Genomic DNA, 22,314 nt, shown 5'->3' with positions numbered 1-22,314 from the left:
ACTGTAAAATGAGGTCAGAGCCTTTACAAAGTTCTCAATTAATATTATTGTAAATTAGCCTGAAGAGAAGTCACTATGTATATATTCTGCCCTCTAATATAGACAATATGTGCTCCCCTTATGATGGGGTGACTAACACAAAATAAATGAACAGTTGTGTTGCTGGCAGGAGGAAAAATAAAAAGACAGCCCAGCTACGATGCAGAGCTGTAGTTCAAAATCCCTCAAAAGCTGAGCTGGCAGCTGGATTCCTGTGTTTATAGAAAAGCTGGGATGATTCTGCCTGAGCTCCGAGCTCAATTTAGATCACAGCATCTGGATTCCAAACACACGTGTGCCGTGGTGGCCGGTTTCCAGGTCATGACTGATCCAAGGCAGACCAGGAACACTCGCCAGAATGACTCCACTTGGAGAACCTGCCGGAGGGGGTGGGGGGGGGGGGGGGGGGGGGTGAGCGCAAAGGTGTTGGGGAGCCCACCCCCACTCTTAGGCAGCCTGAAACAGCAGTTTCCTGTGCCTGGCCACCACAGGCAGGTGCTGGGGAGGCCAACGTCAAGGCTGACAAGGATATAGAGAACATTTGCTACTCAGCTTTGTCATGGTCAGAAAACATCGCTTACGGATGACTTCTTCCACAAAGTGCTAGTGTTCAGAATAAACTACTGGTAATGGTGTAAGCTGGTAATAAAATAGAAAATGTCAAAAGGTACACACTTCCTGCTAAGACCTCTGCTTAACTTTGCTTTATTTCAAAGAAAAAAAAAAAAAAAACCAAACTGGGGCAAAGGGAAAATCTAGAAAGGGGGTGAAAGGTATTTAAATTCCTTTTTTTTTTTTTCTATGAAAAGAAGCCATAGCCATGGCAATTCTAATACAGGTTATGCACTCCAAGATCTAAAAGAAGAAGGCTAAGGCCAGGGAGATAGCTCTGTGGCATAAGCACCTGCCTGGCAAGCTCAAGGTTCTAAGTTTGATCTATGGTACCACAAAAAAAAAAAAAAACAAAAAAAAACAAAAACAAAAACAAAACAAAACAAAAAAATGGGCATAACAATAGTGGCACAAAAATCTCCTCCACCCCATTTTAATCTCTAGCGGAATTTACCTTGTGCCTTCCTTGATTTTCCTTCTATGTGATATGTACCGAAATGTTGATGATTCTGCTGCTCTGGGTTTTATGTGCAATAAAAAAATCCTCCCCCTGCTCTCTCGCGTCCCCCTCCCCCACCTCTCTTCCTCGCTTTCTTCTCTCTTTGTTGTGAATGTCAGGACTGTCAGTGTCATAGTCTGACATGATTAGTGTTTCTGACACTACACCAAGAAGCAGACAGAGCAGGGAGCAGAGATGGAGGGTACAGGAGTTAGGTTGCAGCCATTTAAAGAAGTCAAAGGGAAAAAAAGCCTGACCTCCTTTCGCTGAGGTTCCTTGATTACAGGGCAGCTTATAAATCACCTCGGATTTTTCTCATTTATCCAATTAGTCCTCTTCCCAGCTCCTCTGGAGATCCCTAAGGTGTGATCTATTCTGTGAGATCAAAGCCAGTGGCTCTAATAACAGCTAAGACAGAATCCGTGATTCAGCAGATTCTACAACTGTGAAGTGCAGCAATCAGCGCGCCTCGCAAGATAGCGCCAGTCCATTTCAAGTATCGATTCGCTGCACTTTGTCACTCTAATGATGTTATCTCATTAAAAGAGATAAATGCCCCACTGTTCTTCTAAGAGCATCTGCTTCTCGCTCTTCCCCTTCTCAGCAGCATGGCTCTCAGCAGCAGCACATTAAAATCACATTGAAATCCAATGCAGGGCTTGGCTCCAGACCTGCCTACCAAGGCTTCCTTATAATTGCTTTTTCCTACTCTAGACCCCCTTCCTGCTCCTCCACAACCAGTATCCATAGATACAAGCGATCTTTAAAGAGAAACAGATGTACAAAGTAACAAGAATAGGAAACATTTATTGAGTGTATTATGGGAAGCCTCTGCTGTGTCAACGTTTAACTTCTTTCTCCCACAAACTTGCAAGACAACTAGAACAATGTTGGGTTTGCAAACGAAGAAGTGGAGTGTGATGTTAAGCAACTTGCTCAAGATTAGAGTCCTCAGAGGCTCAGCCACAATCTGAGCATCGCTTCGTTCCGTGCAGGTACCTTCTACCCCTATTTTCATGCGTGGAACAAATAGGTAAACAGGATTACAACCTGACTAGAATAGGTGAAAAAAGTGTAAAAGACATTAGCAATTATTCTTCAGCTTGCGAATACCCAGGAACACAATACCATAGGCAGTGCAACGGTTTTGTTTCAACAGATTTCTTATTAAATAAAAAAGGTAGCAATTTTCCATAATGAATGTTTTATACATTATCCCTTTGTGTATCAGGCCTCTAAGTACACATTATTAAAGTCTATTAAAGTCTGTATTTAGCAGCATTACTAATGTGCCTTTGGGGAAATTATTACAATGAAACAGCATCAGTCTTTCACAAAATTTCGATTGTTTAATATTCCTTTTTTTGATCTTCAATACATGTGTCTATTTTTAGCTATAATCAGACCTCATCCAAAATGCCATAATCTCAGCCTACAGCTGTCACAACAAATTGTTTATGGGTTGGATTTCAGAAATAGCGAGAAATACATACATTGCTAATTTCACCCAATACTTTTTTTCATAACCCACCACGGTTTTCCTACGGTTCTAATTAACGGGTGCTTCTTGATCGCTACGACATGTGATGGCACTTTACCTATTTGGCTAGGCTTAGTCCTCTTAATTAATTGCTTGTATTTATAGCTAATTGAGGCTAGTCTCTCAAGATAATGCTACTGTGTTGAAGTACGAGGGTGGGAAGAAGTTACAAAACTATTCCATAAAAAAAGGGAAAGAAAACCAAATAAACAAACCAGAATAACATATAAACTGTGATTAATCAAATCTAAATGTTTTCACTGAAATATAAACACTGCCATTTATGTGAGACTAGAAATATGTCTTCTACCATTAACTGAAGATTTTCTGCAACTTACTCAGTTTTATATAGTCTAAATAGGCATCTCCTATTTAGTGTAGTACATTTATTAATTTCATCCCACAGCATGGCTGCAGTTTTTAAAAATGAAACCAATGAGATAGATACACTCAGAAGTGGTCTCTGACAACATCTTATAGTAAATGAAATGTTAGTCTGATTTTACAGACAAAAGACAGTAAATAGGAAGAATATCATCACATAGCCATGCACGGGAAGAACCTGTGTATCACAAAAAAGAAAAGAAAAAGCATCAATCTCAAGTACCAGGTACTCATATTAAAAACTATATAGAGAGGAATCTCTCTGTTACATATTCTTTTCCTACAAAGGAATTCCGTTCTTTGAGATTATACATTTGAGAAATCAACCAGATTGAGTTGATCACTGATAGTCTAAAAAATGGATAAGCACAGATTAAGCAACTAAATAATCCTGTGCCAATTACCAATTAACTAAATAGCATATAACTTAGTTGTATGCATTACAGCCTACTTATTGAGCTGAAGACTTCGAGAAGACATGAGCGTTTTTCTGCTTGACTCCAAAGACCAGAATCCACTGGTCTCTTCGTTACAACCACTAGCCTCAATGGGACAGGATTATGTATATCCAATATGCAAAGGTCCTCCTATGCTGCAGGGCTGTGTGGGCTCAGTTCAATATGGTGATTGTTATGGTTTGTGTCTAGTTTTTCCCCCAAAGCCTCATGTAGTCATAGGGCAGGGACTTCTAGAGTTTGAGATTAACTCATGATCCACTGGGATTATGGGTTTTAGTGCTGCTGGGATTATGGGTGTGAGTGCTGTACCCAGCCTGGGCACTAGAGCCTGAATGCAACTTAAGGAAGACAGACTTGCTCTCTGTTGCCATTGTTGCCGCTACTCCTCCGTTTTGCTCTCTTGCCTTTTGCTGCCACCATGAAAGGTTGCTCTCTGCTATGTGCCACTTTGCCTTGGAGCCTGCTAAGTATGAACTGAAACCTCCAGTAACTGTAAGCTAAGTAAACCTTTCCTTCCTTCATTTTGGGTGTCAGGTATTTGTCCCAGACAGTGATGAATAATAAGACTCCCCAAATTCTGTCAACATTCAATTCAATCAGAGGGCACTTGATCAATATGGGGTGGAGTACAGAGCCTCTTTTAGCAGGAAAATCCTAGGAGCTTCTCTTTTAAATTACTTAGAAACAAGTGTGAACAGCATTCCAAAGCCATCCATCCCAATGTTTGAAAGCACTACAAAGAACAAGGCGAGGGAGCATCCTCTTTCCTTCAGGTGAGACCTGTCTGACCATCAGTAGCTGTCGCCACATTTTCAGAGCTTATCGCGACTCACCACAAGGCTCTCAGGCTTGCAACTGAATTATAGTCATGCCAAAACATATTCCTTGTCCTTTCCTGGGGCTGTCAGGGGCTTAACCAAGAGTCCAGCTTTGCTACCCAGAAGCATTAATTTACCTCCTCCTACCTGATTGGATTTTCCTTCCACTTTTCTGACAAGCATGGAGCTGCTGGTGCAGGCCCTGTGACCCCTTCATCCAAGACACTGCTGGGACCCTGTGACACTGCAGGGGATGCGCACCAGCTCAGGGCTGGAGCTTGCTTTGAGGTGCTCGCCGACGATTACGCTTCTGACAGTTGCATGCTCTGTACAGGAGGGTTCAGCTTTCAACACGGGCCCTGAGCCATGAAGACAGCTTGTCAGATAAGAAGGCTCCAACCACTGCTCTATCAGGCACATGCCCTGAGGTTCAGAGGTGAGCCCCGTACCCATGGAGACCAACTGTCATGTGTTTCTGGACAATCATATGGGAGGCGACGCCATGGGACCGAGACAGAGGTGTTAGCGCTGCTCCCACAACCCCAATGACTGTGTAGAAAGCTAATTCTATGTAGTGTAGGAAACACTATGGTAGAAACGTATGCATTTTGTATGTATTTTACACATACACAAAAGCAAGTAATGTACATACACATTTTAAAGACAGGTTAAGGGCAGGGGAGATAGCTCAGTGGCATAAGCACCTGCCTGGCAAGCGCAAGGTCCCAAGTTTGATCCCTGGTACCAAAGATAGGTGAGCATAGATACATTTGGTTAATTCCTGTAAAACTGCCCTCCATGCTTAATCAATCATCTGCTGAGTTTTATGGTCAGTTGTTATTTTCGGTTTGTAGTCTCCTGCTTTCCAGAAGAGAATTACAGCGGCACCTCGGTTCATGAACTTAATTTGTTCTGTGATTTTGGAAAAGATGGCTGTGTTAGTGTTTCTGTGGGCAGGATGACTGTCATCACGTTTGTCTCCCAATGTGGAGTTTGCAAACAGAAGCAAAAGTTTTCCAATGGTTTTTTTTTTTTTTTTCCGGAACTGGGGATTGAACTCAGATCCTTGCGTTTGCCAGTCAAGCGCTTATCTTACTGAACCATCTCCCCAGCCCCTCCAATGCTTATTTTTTGGAACCAAATGTTTCACAAACAAAAGTGTGTCTGAATAGAGGTACCACTGTACGTTTTTGTCACCTTCCTAAGGAATCACTCAAGTTCCCAGTGTGATACGTGTAGAGAACAGAGCCTGGAGGTCTACAGTCACCATTCCCATGTGTCCTACATTCAGGAGGACTTGATTTACCTGTCACCCACGTGCTACACTGGCTTTGTGTTAATACAATTTTCTTTAACTTCTCAAACACTATAGAAATGCAGGTTGTTGAAGAATGAAGGGCAATTGCTGTTTAAGGATGCGGGGGTGCACAGAAATACTATGCCCAGTGGTCAGGGCCCTGGTCCATTTCTTGTGGAAGGAGGCCTTGCCACATGTAGGACACATCCATCATCCCTTACATGGATCCTCACACATTTGCTTTAGGGTTTCTTTACAGGGTTACAAACGACCACAAACTCTGACAAATTTTTATTTACATAGATTAATTTTATCCACATTTCCCATATTAGAGATTAAAACTAAGAAATGTAGGAGACATGAAAACATAAGTACACACCCCAAGAGCTATCTCAGGGATGATGCCGTTCCTAAAACACTACACTATATACTTGAGAAGAGTGAGGATTATAAACACAGCTTTGATTGTGCAAGCAGTCCACATGAAAGATGCACCATTTGTATTCCCCTATGGGTCCCAAGCCATAGTATGAGAGCCACTGGTCCCCCGCAGCCTTGTGTACATCAGCAATGTGTCTGAACAGAAGAAATGACCTAAAACTGAATAAGAGGATATGACAGCCACTTTAAAGAACTTGAGCCACTCCATCAAAGAATAGCATCTTTTGAAGAATATTTCTCTGGAACTGGGCATGGTATTGTCTGCCTGTAATTCCAGCACTCCAAGGAGGTTGAGACTGGGGAGTTACTTAGAGTTCGAGACCAGTCTGGGGGCTACAAAAGTGAACACAAGCCCAGCCTGAATTGCATCGTGAGGCCCTGTCTGAAAAGAAAAAAAAGGATTTCTCTATTTACTGTTGTTCCCAAATCATGAATATGTTAAAACACTCCTTCCTGATAAAATGGCAAACAGAACGGCTCTCAAATCTAAATCTGTGTGGCCAATACAACCCCCTTTAGTAATTTCTTCATCCAGTCTTACCCCAACTGCAAAACAGCCAGAAAAGATTTATTTTTAAATGTTTGCTTTTATTCCTGGCTATGAATGAAACATAAATACTTATTGTACAAAGGTTGAAAATGCAAAAAGCAATAAAATAAAAAAGAAAAAAAAAGAAACAGATGCATCCATGGGTCTGTTACTTGAGAAAACTACTGTTAACACACAGGGAAATTTCTGCCAGTCTTTCAATTATGCATATTTTTAAAAGTATAAATCAGGGGGCCGGGGAAATGGCTCAGTAAAATAAGCACTTGCCTGGCAAGTGCAAGGGCCTGAGCTCAGTCCCTGGTTCCGCCAAAAAGAAAAAGAAAAAGAAATAAAAGTATAAATCATATCTTAATTATAATCTAGTGCCTTTAATATTAATTAATTAATTTTGTATTTAGGACAGGGTGTACAGGGTCTCACTGTATAGATCAGACTCATAGTGATCCTCCTGTTTACAGCCCCCCAAGTGCTGGAATTACAGGTGTGCGCCACCACACCCAGGCTCAATTGCTGTCTCAGTGCTCCGAGGGGGGTGGGGCTGGCGCAGCAGGCCCAGGGATGGAACTCCTGGCCCTCGTGTCTGCCTAAGCAAGCACTTTAATGCGCTGAGCTATTTGGCCAGCCCTTAGTTCCTTTAAACTAAAAGCACCATTTTTAGAAAGATGCACATTTCTAACAAATTAAGAATATATATATATATATATATACGAAAAGAAGAAAATTATCTTAAAATGTGGATGTTTGCCTGCAACCTTTCTTCTGCATATATACACATACATAAAACAATGTAACAGTGATCCAAACAATGGGTCTTTCTAAAGCAATGAAATAGTGATCCAATTGTCGATCTTTTTAGATAACTTCCCAACTTATTTGGACCATCTTTTTATGTCATTAAATATTCCTCCACCTTCCCATGGCCTTTTTTTTTTTTTACTGTATGGCTGAACCATGGTTACTACTATGGTAGGAAAACTACTATTTTAACAATATTGTAATAAGTATCTTCGTTAAATTTTTTATACACATTTATAGCAATTTTCCTGGAGTTAGTGCCCTACACATGGAATTTCTTGCATGCAAGTTTTAGGCTTTGATACATATTAAGTACCCCTCAGAATGTATTTTCTTGTCACTGTAAGAAAGAGACTGATAGTGTCAATCCACTGGAAAGCATCACATTATTTTAATTTTCATTGTTTTGATTACTATCAAGGTTGGACATTTTCTTATTTCTCTAACACCTTGTCTTCCTTTATGAGACTTACCCTTTAGCCAGTTTGCCCAGTTTCTATTAATGCATGCATTTTTATTTTATTCACACATTAATTTGGAAGACTGCTTAATAAAGTAAGTTAATTTCTGTCCTATATGTTACAAATACTTCTACAGCTTCTTTTGTCTCCTAATTAGTTCAGAATGTCTTCTGATGAAAGTAAATTGAGACTTTACTAGTTAAAACATTCTCTTTAGTTCTAATTTCTGCCACTAGAAGTCATTAAGGATTTTAGGATCATTTCGGCTACTTATATTTTCTTTCATGTCACTAGTGTTTAAGCTGTATAGTAGGTCTTCAAAGCTACCACATGGAAAATAATGACTTAAGTATAATTAGTATATACAAAAGAAAAACAAAACAAAACAGCAACAACAACAACAAAAAACCCTAGGGCTTAAAATGACAAATTCAGTGAAAACAGCTTATGTAAAACAACAAAATAAAACTAAGGTTGACATTATTAACCACAAAATAAAAAGCCACCACCGCAAGGCATTGGCCACTGCCTTCAGTGAAAGGCAGCGAAAGTACTACATGTATCCTAGGATGAGAAAGACCAAGATCTTACAGTTTATCACTTACAAATTCCTTATGCTGCATCCAATGGCTCTGTTAACGTGCCCACCCAGTGGGGGGAAATTTTTTTTTTTTAAATAGAAAAAGGTTTAACATTAGGTTTTTTTTTTTTTTTTGTATTTTAGGGAAGGGTCTACAGGGTGTTCAGGGTCTCACTACTAGATCAGACTCGTAGTGATCTGCCTGTTTACAGCCTCCCAAGACTTGGGATTACAGGCATGTGCCACCATGCCTGGGTGCAGTCTCAAGCGCCCTCTTAGCGCACCCTGGGGGCAGGGCCAGCATGGCAGGCTCAGGGACGGAACCTCTGGCCCCTGCGCCTGCTTGCAGGCACTTTAATCTGCTGAATGATTTGGCGAGCCCCTTAACATTAGGCTTAAAATATTAAACCTCTGGACAGGATGACTCTCTTGCCTTTAGCAGAACAGCAAAGATCTTTGTTTTATTCATTAATGTATTTATTGCAAGCACAGGGCAGGCAAGCAGTATGCACCTGAGGAGTAAGCGCTGCAGGACTTGAGGTTTTCTCTGTTAGAGCCAGGTATACATCAGATGTTGGATGGGAGAGAAAAGGAGCCAACTGTGGACTTCACTGCTTTGTAGTAAGGAGGTGTAAAGCAAGAGAACCTGTAAATGAAGGCGGAAGCGAAGTTTCAGTTTTACTTTTCAGTTGACTGTAGAGATACTGATCTGACTGTAAACATGAAACTACTTCCAGCCTGGTGCAGGAGGACAGAGCACTAAATACTAGAAACCATTCAAAGAAGAAATTCTGGTGAGCAGATCATCGAGCCAACAGGGGCCCTCACCCACAAAGGGAGACAAACATAAGCGGCGCTGCATTGTCTCCCTGGATGCCAGAACACTTGTGCAAAGCAACAGAAGTAAGATCTGAACACAAGGAAGGACAGTTCTGCAAAGGACTCTGTCTACCTGTGGAGGGAAGAAAAGGATCATTTTATAGAACAACCAAAAAGTCAATTATTTTCCAACCAGATGGCGTAGCCTAATAAATCCAAAGCAGAGATGCACATCAGCATGTCTTTGTGAAAGAAAGGACCACGAGGGAGTGAACAGTTAGAATCTCAGGGTTGCTGGTACCAGGAAAGTAAGATCTTTCATGAGTAGACCACTGTCCTTCTAGTAGGGTTTCATGAACTTAAAAGGTGGTATGAAATTAATGTACACTATCCTGCCTTGCTTGTCCCTATAAAAATTCCAATTTTTCCTTCTTCCAATTCTGGCTATGAGTTTTTTCCAAATAAAACATTAAAATCCTTCCTTTATAGCATGATAACACGCATAAATAGATAAACCTCCAAACATAGATAAACCCCCAAATTAATCCTTAGTAGAAAAATTTATGTGATGCTCAGTGTATACATTGGTACCTCAGTTCATGAACTTCTTTCTACGATTCTGTGCACAAACTGAACTGGCTGAGAACTGAATCAAATTCGATGATGGTTAGGGCTAATATTGATTCCATGGGGAAATTTGATTTGATTCTTATCCAAACTGTTTTGCTAACAGAATTATGGAAAGAGTTAAGTTTCTGAACTGAGGTAGCACTGTACACTGTATTTCCATGCTGTGGCTTAGACTTGGAATGTTCTGCCAAAGCACCAGAGGCAGGGTTTGTAGGAGGTGACTGGCTTATGGAGCCCCACAACTGACTTGCTGTTAGGAGGCAGGCCTTGTTTGAGGTCCTGGTCCCTCACTGGGGACATGACCTGGAAGGGGATGGCTCCCTTCCAGCTCCTTCCATCACTCTCTGTTGACATATTACGTATGTATTAATGAGAGACTGACACAGAAAGGAGAAAGGATGCAGACTACAAAACTTCAAACTTAAATCCTAATTGCTGTATGAAGTTTTTGACTAACAGAAAGATTGGGAAATCAACTCACACACAAAGATCTGAAGAGTATAGAAGTTGGAAAGATGGTTTTTCAAGTCAGCATGAAGGGCTGGGAGACTGTCCTGAGAAAATATATGACCTCCACTTTTTTTTTAACACATAAATTACAGATCCAACAACCATAAAAGCCCACAAAAAGGTAAACCTCAGAGAAGATAGCGATTCCCTATAAACCTTATGAACTGGGTATCAAACCAATGTATTTCATGCATATTGGCCTTGAGAAACGGTGGCACACTCGTGCTGGGCCTGGTGCCTGGGAACGCCTCTTCCTCTCTTTCCTACTGCATCCATGTGCTAGCCAGAGCTGTATCCCTTCCTGATGTTTCCTCAGACCCTAGCACAGATCGGAGTTCAAGAATGAAGAATGAAGGCCCTACCTGGTGGGTGGAAAGGCAGTTCACAGGCTATCCAGTCATCATTGTTAAATTAAGAAAACAAACTACCAAGTCTTTTGTTCCCTTGAGGCTGTTCTAGAAGAGGCATCCTTGACTGACCCCCCAACAGACCTGTCCCTAAAGAATTACAATCACCATCATCCTAGTGCTGCCCTCAAAATCTGTAGCCAACTTCCATTCTGACACTTCTTTAACTGCAATGTCCCATCAGTGAGTTGAGCTTTAGGAAGGAAGGAGAGAGAGTGTTACAGCGTGTGTCCCACCAAGAGGAGCATACACACAGTTCAACGGCCTTCAACTTTCTAGGAACAACTCTACTTAGAAACCAGTCACACCCACCACAGTATTTCCAACATTCTAACTTACATACCTAGCTGATGAGATAATTCTGTTGTTTCATTAGTGTTGGGAAGAGCTGTTTCCTCCCCAGAGAGTGACTTATTCTTTGTCTTATGCCAAAAAGCCATAAGAAAAATGCTGACCGATGGAGGTGACATAGAGAGAGAGCTTAATCAGTACTCTCAATTAAACTAGTACAAAATAAAGCACTTACTGGTGTACTCAGGCAGAACGTAACTCCCAGACACACCCACTGAGACAGCTGAAATTGCTGAGGAGTCTGGGTCCCAGCTGCGCACCAAGCGCAAATCCATGACATCAGATCCTGAGTTGCCCTAGAGAATCTTAGGTCAGGGCTGTCAGAACAAACTTGCCTGTGAGAGCAGATTTCCCAGGAGTCTTCCCAGCTTTTCAGTACACCACACTCCAAATAATAGAAGCCAGGATTAGCAGCGACAGATCACCTTCCCCACCTCTGATCACATTCTGCAGCACAGACCTGCCCAACTTCCAGAATTCCTAAAGTTGACTTCTCAAGGAATGGTCAAGGGTGAGTAGTCAAACCTGGGAAGGAGGGGCTGGCGGGAGCACTCAGCACAAGGTTTTCTCCTCTTTAGCTTGGCTCAGGCAAACGAAAACCTCTCAAGCACAAATGTTTATTTTTTTCCTAGTCTCTGCAGGCAGAGTAAAGCAAGCATAGCTGTCTGAAAAGCTTCTACACAGGGATAAGGGGCGTGTACGGGCTTCTTCTCACAACTTCCAAGCACCGAAGAGGTTGGGAAGTATTCCACCCTTGAGAAGGGCAGACTAATAGTTGTGAGTAAAGTCACCAGAGATCAGAGGTTCCTTAGTGTAGAAAATTCAATGAGTCTAATGGGCTTTCTAAAGTCTAGGGATTCACTAATATCTCTTCAACACCAAACCACCTGAAAGTGCTGACCAACTGTACCATAACCACATCTGTTTTTCTAGGTCTCTGGAAGTGTCTCTCCCATGTTTTAAACGCTTTAATGGATCCAGCCCTTCTCTCTGCTTTGGGGCTTATACTTGGTCATTTTTCACTAGCAGGAGTTCTTAACCACAGTGTGATTCTGCCAATGGCATTGGACAATATCTGAAGGCTGTTGTTAGGACTAGAATATAGGGGAAAGGGCTGCTACTAAAAATCCAGTAACGCAGGATTGAGAAGCCCTGCTGCCACCACATGAAACTCTTGGCCAGACTTTCTCATGCATTTTCAAGCCTGAACACAAGCTGCTCCCTTCACCTAGAGAGTCTTATCCCACCTTCTCTGTCCAGGAAATTAAGATGTACTTCCTTTCCAGGATCCAATCCTAAATGTCACCTCTTCTATCTTGCCCTTCCTAGGTCCCAGAATTAGATGTCACTTCGGTGTTTCCAGACGAAATGGGGGATGTGTTTCAGAGCACTGGCCACACTGACCCAGAATAGCCTGTCGCTTGTTGAAGACATCATTCGAGCCTTCTTTATCATTCTGTTCAGACTGCCTGTCTGATCATCGGACTCCCCACCAAATCAATCAGAGCCTAATTGGAAACATTTCAGAAGATCCTTAGACTCCTTGCAACTATGTCTGACGGACACATGTGTCCCCAAATAAAAAGCAACAGCAAATATTTATCAGATGCTTGTAATGTAGACAAGCACTGTATGAACTCATTCCATCCTTACTATCATCCATGAGGTCAGTGCCAATTTATTAGCATTTTACAGATGTGAAAACAGAAACTAAACCAGCAGTAGTCAAATCTTTCCAACATTCAGAGGACCCTGAAAAATACAAGTGATAATTTCAGAGGACTATACAATCACGGAGTTGCTACCAGCTCTTGAAAGCTCTTTTGAAAAAGAGGTTGTGCGGATCACAACTCTCCAACCACCAGAATGGTTCTGAGGATGAGAATCAGCCTCCTCACAGCATAGGAAAAGGAATATGCCCACCACAGTACCATAAGGAAAAAGCACAAGTGCTGATTCAAAGCACCTCTTACCTTGTTCATGCTGTAGGGATGGGAGTGAGGGACCAGGCATAGCACAATGTGAAGCAGTGCTGGAAGATTCTCCTTGTTCCTGGAGCCCTCACGTCCTGAAGCAGGCAGCTGCACTGTGAACACAGAGAAGAAATCCATCAGCTCACACTCTGGGGGCGAGGGGGTGTGCGCAGTTCCATGACATGGATCATTCTGCTATGATTGCAGTGTCTCTGCAGGCTAACTTGGTGGCCAAGGGGGAAGGGTGCGAGGGTGCGGCTAGGCCTACAACGGCACTGTTGGGGAATAGAGTAAGGCAGTGATGTGGGCACACACTGATGCTGTTCACATGTTAACTTCTTGCCCATTTTAAGAAGGTCAAAACTCAAACTAGAAAGGCACTACTACAAATGGAGGGCTGAATTTTTAATTTTATGTAATTTGAATTAGATTTAAATAGACAATGCAGTTAATGGCTACGACATCCAACAGTGAAGCTATGGAGGGTCACGTCAAGAGCCTTAAGGCATGCTACCGAGCATGCCAGTGGCCAAGGAAAGGCATTAAACGCTTAGAGTGATTGGAGATTCACAGGGACATTAAGCATTGATTGAGTTACTAATTTTGGAGCACTTACCAAAAGTGGGCTGGATACTGAGGCTTTAGTGCTCAGTAGGCTACAGAGGCCCATGATTCAGGCTGTGATCTCCTTGCAAGAGGAAAGAAACTATTGCATCAGCAGCATCGCTGGGTACCACATCCGAGGGCCTTTCCCTGATGCCCATGAGGAACAAAGAAATAGTCTGACACAGGCTGCAGCAGGGCTCTGTCACTACCAGGGATTGAAAAGTGGACTATTTTGCACAGCTTTAGAGCACAGAGTGCCATCATGGAATTCAGGAAGTCAGTTTTCTTTTCTTTCTTTTTTGTTTTTGGTGGAACTGGGGATTGAACTCAGGCCCTTGTGCTTGCCAGGGAAGTGCATATTCTACTGAGCCATCTCCCCGGTGCCAGGAAGTCAGTTTTCTACATCCCAGATGAACCAAACAATCCAATACCCACAAGCTGGAATATGCTCTGTGTTTTAATTTATGTGTTGGTTCTTTATAGAAGGTTTTAATCCACATAAATTCCATTTTAGGGTAAAAGAGTTTGTGGTACAGTTCCACAATTCTCAATTTATCAAATTTTAAATAAAAATAAAGGGTTGGTGAGATAGCTCAGTGATTGCAAGTGCCTGCTTAGGCAAGCACAGTGACAGGGACCACAGTTTGATCCCCAGTACCACATGCTGTGCCAGCCCTACCCCCAGGGCAGGCTGAGCTGGTCACAAAAATAAATTAAAATAAAAAATGTCTCCAAACATTTAAGTAGGTTTGTATCTTTTTCCTTTGAATGATATTGATGGGGTAGATCTGAGACGGGAACAAAATATTGCAGGATTCCTTATCCTGTGCATTATTTTTTCAGGTTGCACCTAAGAAGAATTTATTTGTAAGAACCTCTGCATGAAAAAATGGAACTGAAGGCTTAAGCAGAACTACAGTAGGGGTCGGGGAGATGGCTCAGTAGAATAAGCACTTGAGGGCCTTATAATAAGAATAAGAAATAAGAAACAAGGGCCTGAGTAGAGTAAGCGCTTGAGGGCCTTATAATAAGAATAAGAATAAGAAACAAGGGCCTGAGTTCAATCCCCAGTTCTGAAAAAAAAAAAAAAAAAAAAGAACTGCAGTGCTTTTAAAAATTAAAAATGCGTTATTTTATGATAACAATATAGAATAGGTTCAACATGACAAAGAAAAGGTATTCCTAATCCCACTAGCCAACAATAATTATCTTTAACTCAGCAATTTGCTAAATGAATCCAGGATACGGAGAAGTAGAAGGCTGAATTGCCTTTATTAACATTTTTCACTGCTGAGAAAATGATTTTGCAATTATATTTTAACAGCTAAATACCTACTTCACATATATTACTATTCTGTGAGCAAAGTATTACTTTTTTTTTTCAAAGTATTACTTTTTTAAAAAGTCAGAAGATAGCTAGTTGCAAGTCATTCTAGACAAAACAAATGCTACATGCAGTCACAGAAATAACATGTTTTGACAGAGATGTACAAGGAAGGGGTGATCCCAGAATCCTGATTCTTCAGCACGAATACATCCAAACATCTCCATATGTACGTGACCTCTGGGTGTTCAAGGCCTCAAAGTTAAGGATCATCAGTGTCTAATTCTCATCAACCTAAAAATGACTGAAAAAAATTATGCGAACTACAGCCTAACCCTTAACCCAGAAAACTTGTCCCCATGTCTTGTAGAGATGGCTGATGTCACAATTCTATTAGAACGTTCCCAATGTGACTAATGGAGGAAAGTGGTCACAAGGGGAAGATAACAAGCAGATAGGGAATCCCACCCAGCTCTACCCATGGCAAAGCCTTGGTTCTCTCTAAACTTAGGGGCTTGGCTTACATTAAATTTATTACAGATCTCTCCCTGTACTACACCCTGTGTTCTTATGTCATTTTCATGTATGTCATTATACAATCAAGCTAGAAGGCTAAAGTTTCTTTGAGGGAAATATTAGCCACATAGCACCTAAGAAATATTAGGAGGTTTTTATCTTGCTTCTCATAGAGCTTAGGATGATACAGGCTCTCAGCAGAGAATCTAAAAATAATTGATGTTTACTTCTTATTACTTTTTGGGTTTTTGCAAAACAAAAGTAATATCAAGGCAGTAAATCTTTCTAAAAATATTAACTATATCACCCAGCTATTTAGTACTCAAAGCTCTACAATGGCCATTGGTATTAATGCTCTCATTTAGTAGTGATGTTAATCAGGGGAATAGTTTTCCTAACCAGATAGAAGGTAAAAATATTCTTCCTGGTCATGCTGTAAAAAGCAGTAAACCTGGGCAAGAAGTGATCTCCTTTCAAGACACTATGAAATTCAAGGATGTAAAAAGACCATAAGTGAAAAATAAACCCAACCCTCTCCCCATCAATAACACATATATATCCTTCAAAAACTACCATTAACAGAAAACATCTCAGAGAACAGATGACAGTTTTAGAAACTGGGTCAATTTGCTTCTGGACAGCAACCAGAAAGACTGGCCTTGTTCTCTCAAGTATTTTCCACGTCCTTTGAAACAGAGAAAACCTGGCTGTCTTGCAGCAAATCCAGTTTATGAAAAAGCACAGTGAGATATTCAGGTCAAAAACAGACTGCATCTTAAATATAAAACGATAAGGAAAAAGATAGCTGAGTAGAATTCAGGGGTTTTCTTTTCATTCTATTTTTTAACCTTTTTAATCTTTTAAGAAGTTAGAGTCTCCTGGTAATGAACAAAAAGAAAGGGAGGACAGATGCCTCTGAAAGAAATCTACTCAGCTGACCCTAACAGGGCTTGTGCAGTGAACACAAAAGCTTAGGGTTAATAGTGGGCATGTACAGGTAAATGAAGTGTGATCCATCTTTAGAGGTGAGCAGAAATGTAGGTAAAGGAGGCAGGCAGAGAAGGGTAAGTATAAGGAGAGAGGGGGGCAGGGAATGTAGCTCAGTTGAAGAGCACATACTTAGCGTCCATGAGCTCCTGGGTTCAACTGTCAGTGTGTGCTCATGTGTGCACATGCATGTGTGTGCACAGACACACTCATACACACGAAGAGTAAAAGAAATGAAAAGATCAGGGACAGGAAGAAAGTCGGGTGGGTAAACACCTACAGACAGCTTTGGTGACATAGCCAGGCACCTCTCAGTAGCCAGGTCTTTGTTATAACAGGGACCAGAGATTCAGGCTTCTGGTGACAATTCCACATCCTATGGCACATTTAGAGTTATACACTTCCATGATGTGGGTGTCAGCAAATGGGAGAAAAGAGAAGACCGGGTCTACCTGTTTTGCCACTATTTATTTACCATCAACCACCACCTACCACAGAGATGACCTCCTGGGATCTGCTAAGGTGGTTTACAGGTATGGTGAGAACAGCGTAAGCTGATTTTATTCTTTCCTCTTTATTTGAAGTGAAGCTTAAAGTGTCAAGGGCTCTTTCTTTGTGGATTATGTCTTGGTCCTTGAAAGTGCAGTTAATTCTTATTGCCAGAATGGAATATGATGACCTGGGCTTGTCTTCAACTTCAACTCCCCACTCCCTTCTGAGATGTTTATTCTAGAAGCCTTGTCTCAAAGCTGGGTAGCTCAGACACTCTGAAGGGATACAGGCCATCAAGAATAAGTAGGTCATGCTTCGCAATGTGAAAGGTTCCACCGGCTTTTCAAGCACATGCACCCTGAGGCCAGTCTGGAACTGGCCTTGTCCCTCCTTTTCCTAGCACCACAGACAGCAGTGTACCCAGAGGCCTGGTGCATGAAGACCCATGACAGACCCAAGAGCTTGTAGGGAAGGAACAGTGCAGTAACAAAGATAAGCAAGCTTTGGACAGATAAGGGCAGAGAAGACTTTAGACGAAAACACAAAATTCTAGAACTTAGGTACTTGGGCAATCAGCTGAACAGGTGAGAAAGTATCCCTAGTTTCCTCCTCCTGTCTTTATGATGAGAGGAACCAGGCTCTTGATTATGCACAGGTAGCAGAAATTGAGTCCTGACAAGCTTCAATGGGAATCCTTGTCCAAGATTAAGTAATTATAAGGCCCTTTTATTACAGAAAGTCCAATCTCTGCCTTCTACAATGAGGTGCTAGGAGTAATAACCCAAGGCAAAGGAACAAGCACCAGTCCCCGCTCCCCACCCCTACTCCTTCCTTCCGGAGTGAAGGCAGAGGTGCCCGAGGAGCTGCTCCCAGGTCCTGCTCCCTCCTCCACGTTACGCATCAGATGTGTGGCTCTGGTTCTTGATGTCCTCTGTGTCATCATGGCCACACTGAGGCAGCAAACACCCCTAGCATACTTTTTCCCCAAGAGACTGGCAGTGTTGGCCATACGCCATACTCCTCTGTGCCTACTCTCACTGCACAGCAAGGAAGACACGCATCCTAAGCAGACGGATAAAAGCACCTGCCATCATCATCAGCCAAAGGCCTTCCTCCCTGAGGATGGGGGAGGTGGTCTGAAAATTAATACTGTGAATTTTAAGTAGTACAGAAGTTAGAGCTCAATAGGAAATTGTGATAGAAGGAAACAAGAAGATCGTAGATTGTAAAGGTGACACACATTACTAGTAACCAGAAAATTGGTCCACAAGTCAGATAAGGAGTAGCGCTTTCACACTACCACTTGGTGTGCTCGTTCAAGGGGATCCTACAGTCAATCATGCCTACAGCTAGTGCTTATATTCAGGGCTATCACTATAAAAGGCAAGTTCCATTTCCCAGTCACTAAAGGTTATCATAGGTTAAAGACACAGTATACTGAAGAACCCTCATGAGGTAACTTGGCCCAGCTCACTTCCCTTGCCTTGCTGACAGCCTAAGCCAGGGGTCACAAATTCAGATGCTGGTAGCAGTCAGGAAAGGATAAAGTGAGGAAACGGTCAAGTCTGGGAAGACAGCGAGGAATTACTGAACCTTCCACTCCACAGCGCTAGACCAGCAAAACCAGAGCCAAAGTGTGCCCTGAATTACTGATAGTCAAGAAAGCCAGGAAAGTGAGACACTGTATTGAAATACTTGCTTATTTAATGTTGGAAACGTATGCTAATACTTTCAAAATCCGGCAGGGATTAGATTTACTGAGTGAGTCTGTAGTTTCTGTTGTCTACGATCGCCATTGGCCAGGGGATTCTCCCTTTAACTTTCCAGGGCCAGACGTCCCCGTCCTGCACTCTGACCCTCCAGGGCTGCATGGCTGGGGCTTCACTGGGCACAGCAATGCCAGAGAGAGAGAGCGTAAAGCAAGGCTTGGAGTCAAGTGAGTTGGGCCATCAGCTCTGCCTCTCAGCATGTGTATGCGGCAAGCTGTTGACACTGTACATCTCTGTTTCTTCTTCCATAAAACTAGGGGAAATTCTTAGTACCTCCTGGGATTGTTTTGAAGACTAAACTGCATATCATGCAGAGAAGTACCTGACACACAGCACCCATCCAAGCAGATGGGCCCCTCCCTGCCTCCCCCCAGCTCCCACTACTCATACAACCTCATTTTGCATTACATTACAGGTAGGGGAGTGTGTGCGTGTGCACGCGCGCACATGTGTGTGTGTCTGTGTGTGTATGTGTGAGATCCTTCTGGAGTCTTCAAACAAAGAGAACTTTTGTACCCAAACACTGAGAATCCACTCTACTGCCTTACACATGGCAGGTACTAACTGTATATGGTAACCAGATCTTGCTTAAATTCAGCACCATTTGGGTCTATTTCCCTTTCATTCTACCATCTTTCATTGTTTTATTATTAATATCTATTTTTATCCCTCCCTGATTTGGTCAGAGTATTTTGAGACTAAATGGAAAGACTGAAGCATTTTCTCCCAAGAAGAGTGGTATCACTTTACGTCAGGAGGGTACTACTTGCATACTACTAGGACCACCCTAACACTCTTCTCATTCTCAGAATAAAAAAATTAAACTCAGGAGTTTCCACCATCTTGTGATACATAAAGAACTATACCTTAAGTTTAGCTCTCTCAACTCAAGCTTGCCAATGTTGCATGACACCACAAAGGGCATCCTTGATAGCTACTCCTAATCTACTTAATCACTTTGGATTATGAAGGTAGAAGTGCACTAATCTAGGATAGATGTTTACCAACCATGCCTGATGTACCTGGATTTATGCTGATAGCATCCCAGAGCCCTCCAAACAATTTCAGCTTTGCTCTCCCTTGGGGTGAAGGGACTATACAATGTTGGCAAATCTATTTCCTATGATATGGTGAGAAGCCCATATAACAACCAAGTGGATTACTTCATTAAAAAGAGAGCAATTGTCAAGTAAAATTGCCAGGAAGGTACCTCCTTAAAGATGTTGGAGGGAACCAGTTCTCTCTTCAGTGAAGCATCTCCAACTATTAGCTTATTCTTAAGAAGAACTTGAGGATGGGCTGTGTGAGGAGAGAGTACTTAGTGGGAGGTAACCCTCATGAGTGAAATGCATCTGCTTTGTATGCAAGAGAGGATCTTATACCTTGTTCCTCTGGGAGGAAACTTCCATTAAGACCCCTAAAGAAGCCTTTATTAAGAAGATGGGCTGTTGTGGAAAGCAATCTCAGGATTCACTATTAACGTCTGCTTTCCTGAGGGCTCAGATACTGAACTTTCCATTACTAGCTTCCTTGGAGCAAGGCCTCTTCTTCTGGAGGGAGAAGCACCTGCTGGACGTTAAACCTCTACACAGGGATCTAGTGTCTGCTTCTACCAGGACCAAGGATGTTCAATGTTCTCTAACTACTTTTCATATCAAAATAAGTTTAGAGCAAGCTGGGGGTGGAATTAAGAACCCTACAGCCATTCAAGAGCTGTGCCACTCTGTGCCCATTCTTGGCTCCACACACACTCTGAGGGGAGCTCATCATGCCCCCTTGGACAAACAATTCCTGTGCTGGGTATGAACACCACAACTCTTAGACTCTTGAGCCAACTGCAGGACTAAAACACAGCTCAGTGGCATCAGTGGCATCTGGTACCTGGTGATTTCCCTCTCCGTTTTGGAACTTAAATAGACTTGAAAGTATTCTATATTTTATACAACATATGTCAAGATTTTTGGAGGGTGTCAAGAGTGTGCCAGGCTACATCAGCTCAATATAGTAGATACAATTCTGTCAGAAATGCCCGGTTTGTGTTCTCTAAAGGCAAATCTACCACATACAGTTAGCTCTCATTTAGTCTACATCCAGAAATATTACCTCTGTAGAATAAGCTGTACTGCTGTGACTCATTCCCTAGCCTAACTCATCCTACTAGTGGAGTAATGCTGGGTTGGGAAGAGCCAGGCCTTGAGGAACCTACCCTTACCAGCATCAACCAGTCAAGCAGTTTCCCCAAAGAAGCGGGTAACCTCCCTGCCTGAGGCCACAGGTTCTGCACATGGGAAGGCCTATCCTCGGTTCTGTGGAAAGAAGTCTGCCTTATATTCACTGTTCTAGGACTTAGAAATTTTTGGTAGGACAAGAGAGGCAAAGGTGGTACAAAAAGAAACAAAGGCAAAATAACCCCACCGTGTCCTGCAATTCTCCATCAGCAGCCAAGTGAACAGTCATAAAAAATGGCCCCAGCAGCTGACCTGTAGGCCACGTCCCCGTGGGCTCCTTGATTGCATGACAGCAGGTGACACGAGTCCTCACAAAACAAGCTGAGGAAATCTATGCTCGCCTTCACTGTGGAGAACTCTACATTGCTTCCTAGAGCAAGTTCCAGCTTCTGAGAGCACAGCCACTGAGGTCGGGAGGATGTCGGCTGTGTTCCCAAGGGAGCACTACTACTGCTACTTTCTCTTCATTCTGGGGTGGCACAGAGGGCACCAAATGCCAATCCCAGGCTCTCTGCACTGGCTCCTACCGAGGAGTTCCTTTGTTGCTAATGCCATCATCCCAAAGCTCAGACTTGGGGCCATTCCCTACTGGATGGCTCTGGAAAAGTCACAACAAGGCAGCTTTGAAGGATTCCACTTGCTAGCTTCAAAATTCCAAGAACGAGAGGTTCTGCCAAAACAAAACTCCAAGTCTTCTGGTGAAGACAATTTTTTTCCTAAAATACTGCCTTGCACCTTGGAAAACTTTACTTAACTTGGTGATTTCCATTTAAAACAGGAGAATGGGTGTTTACCTATAAGCTGCAAGCTCAGCTATAAAGTAAGTGCTTGGCATGTATTAATTCCTGGGTTCAGCCTTAGACTTTGCACACACAAAGATAAGAGGTAGAACATTGCTTTATATCCTTAAAGTCAATCTCAGAAATAATGAAATAGCCATATCATCAGTTATAAAGTGAACTGTTAAACCAAAATAAGAATACAGAACACAGCAACAGTTCTAAGCTGGGGCATCTGTGGCCTCCCTGGGGGAGAGTTGGCAGTGTATGGAGACCTCTCTGGAGTCACTACTAGGAAAGGGTGGCTCTGGCAACTAGTCGGTACAAGTCAGTGATGCTACCTGCTACAATGCCCAGGACAGGCTCCATACTACTAATAAAAAAATTATCTGGTCTAAAATATGAAGAGTGCTGAGCCTTTCTGGTGGTGATGACCTCCCACGAGAATA

General features: G+C 42.4%; 1 protein-coding gene across 1 annotated transcript in view; it reads right to left on the bottom strand.

The window, feature by feature from the left end:
• Positions 1 to 22,314, bottom strand: part of Bach2 (BTB domain and CNC homolog 2) — a 417,100-nt gene that overhangs the window by 311,167 nt on the left and 83,619 nt on the right. The window contains exon 2 of the mRNA XM_023711913.1: positions 13,165 to 13,277. The gene's annotated coding sequence lies outside the window, so the exon portion shown is untranslated. The remainder of the gene's footprint in view (positions 1 to 13,164; positions 13,278 to 22,314) is intronic.

Source organism: Octodon degus, unplaced genomic scaffold, assembly GCF_000260255.1.
Source record: "Octodon degus isolate 3935 unplaced genomic scaffold, OctDeg1.0 scaffold00022, whole genome shotgun sequence".
Lineage (NCBI taxonomy): Eukaryota > Metazoa > Chordata > Mammalia > Rodentia > Octodontidae > Octodon > Octodon degus.
This window is presented reverse-complemented; position numbering and strand designations above follow the sequence as displayed.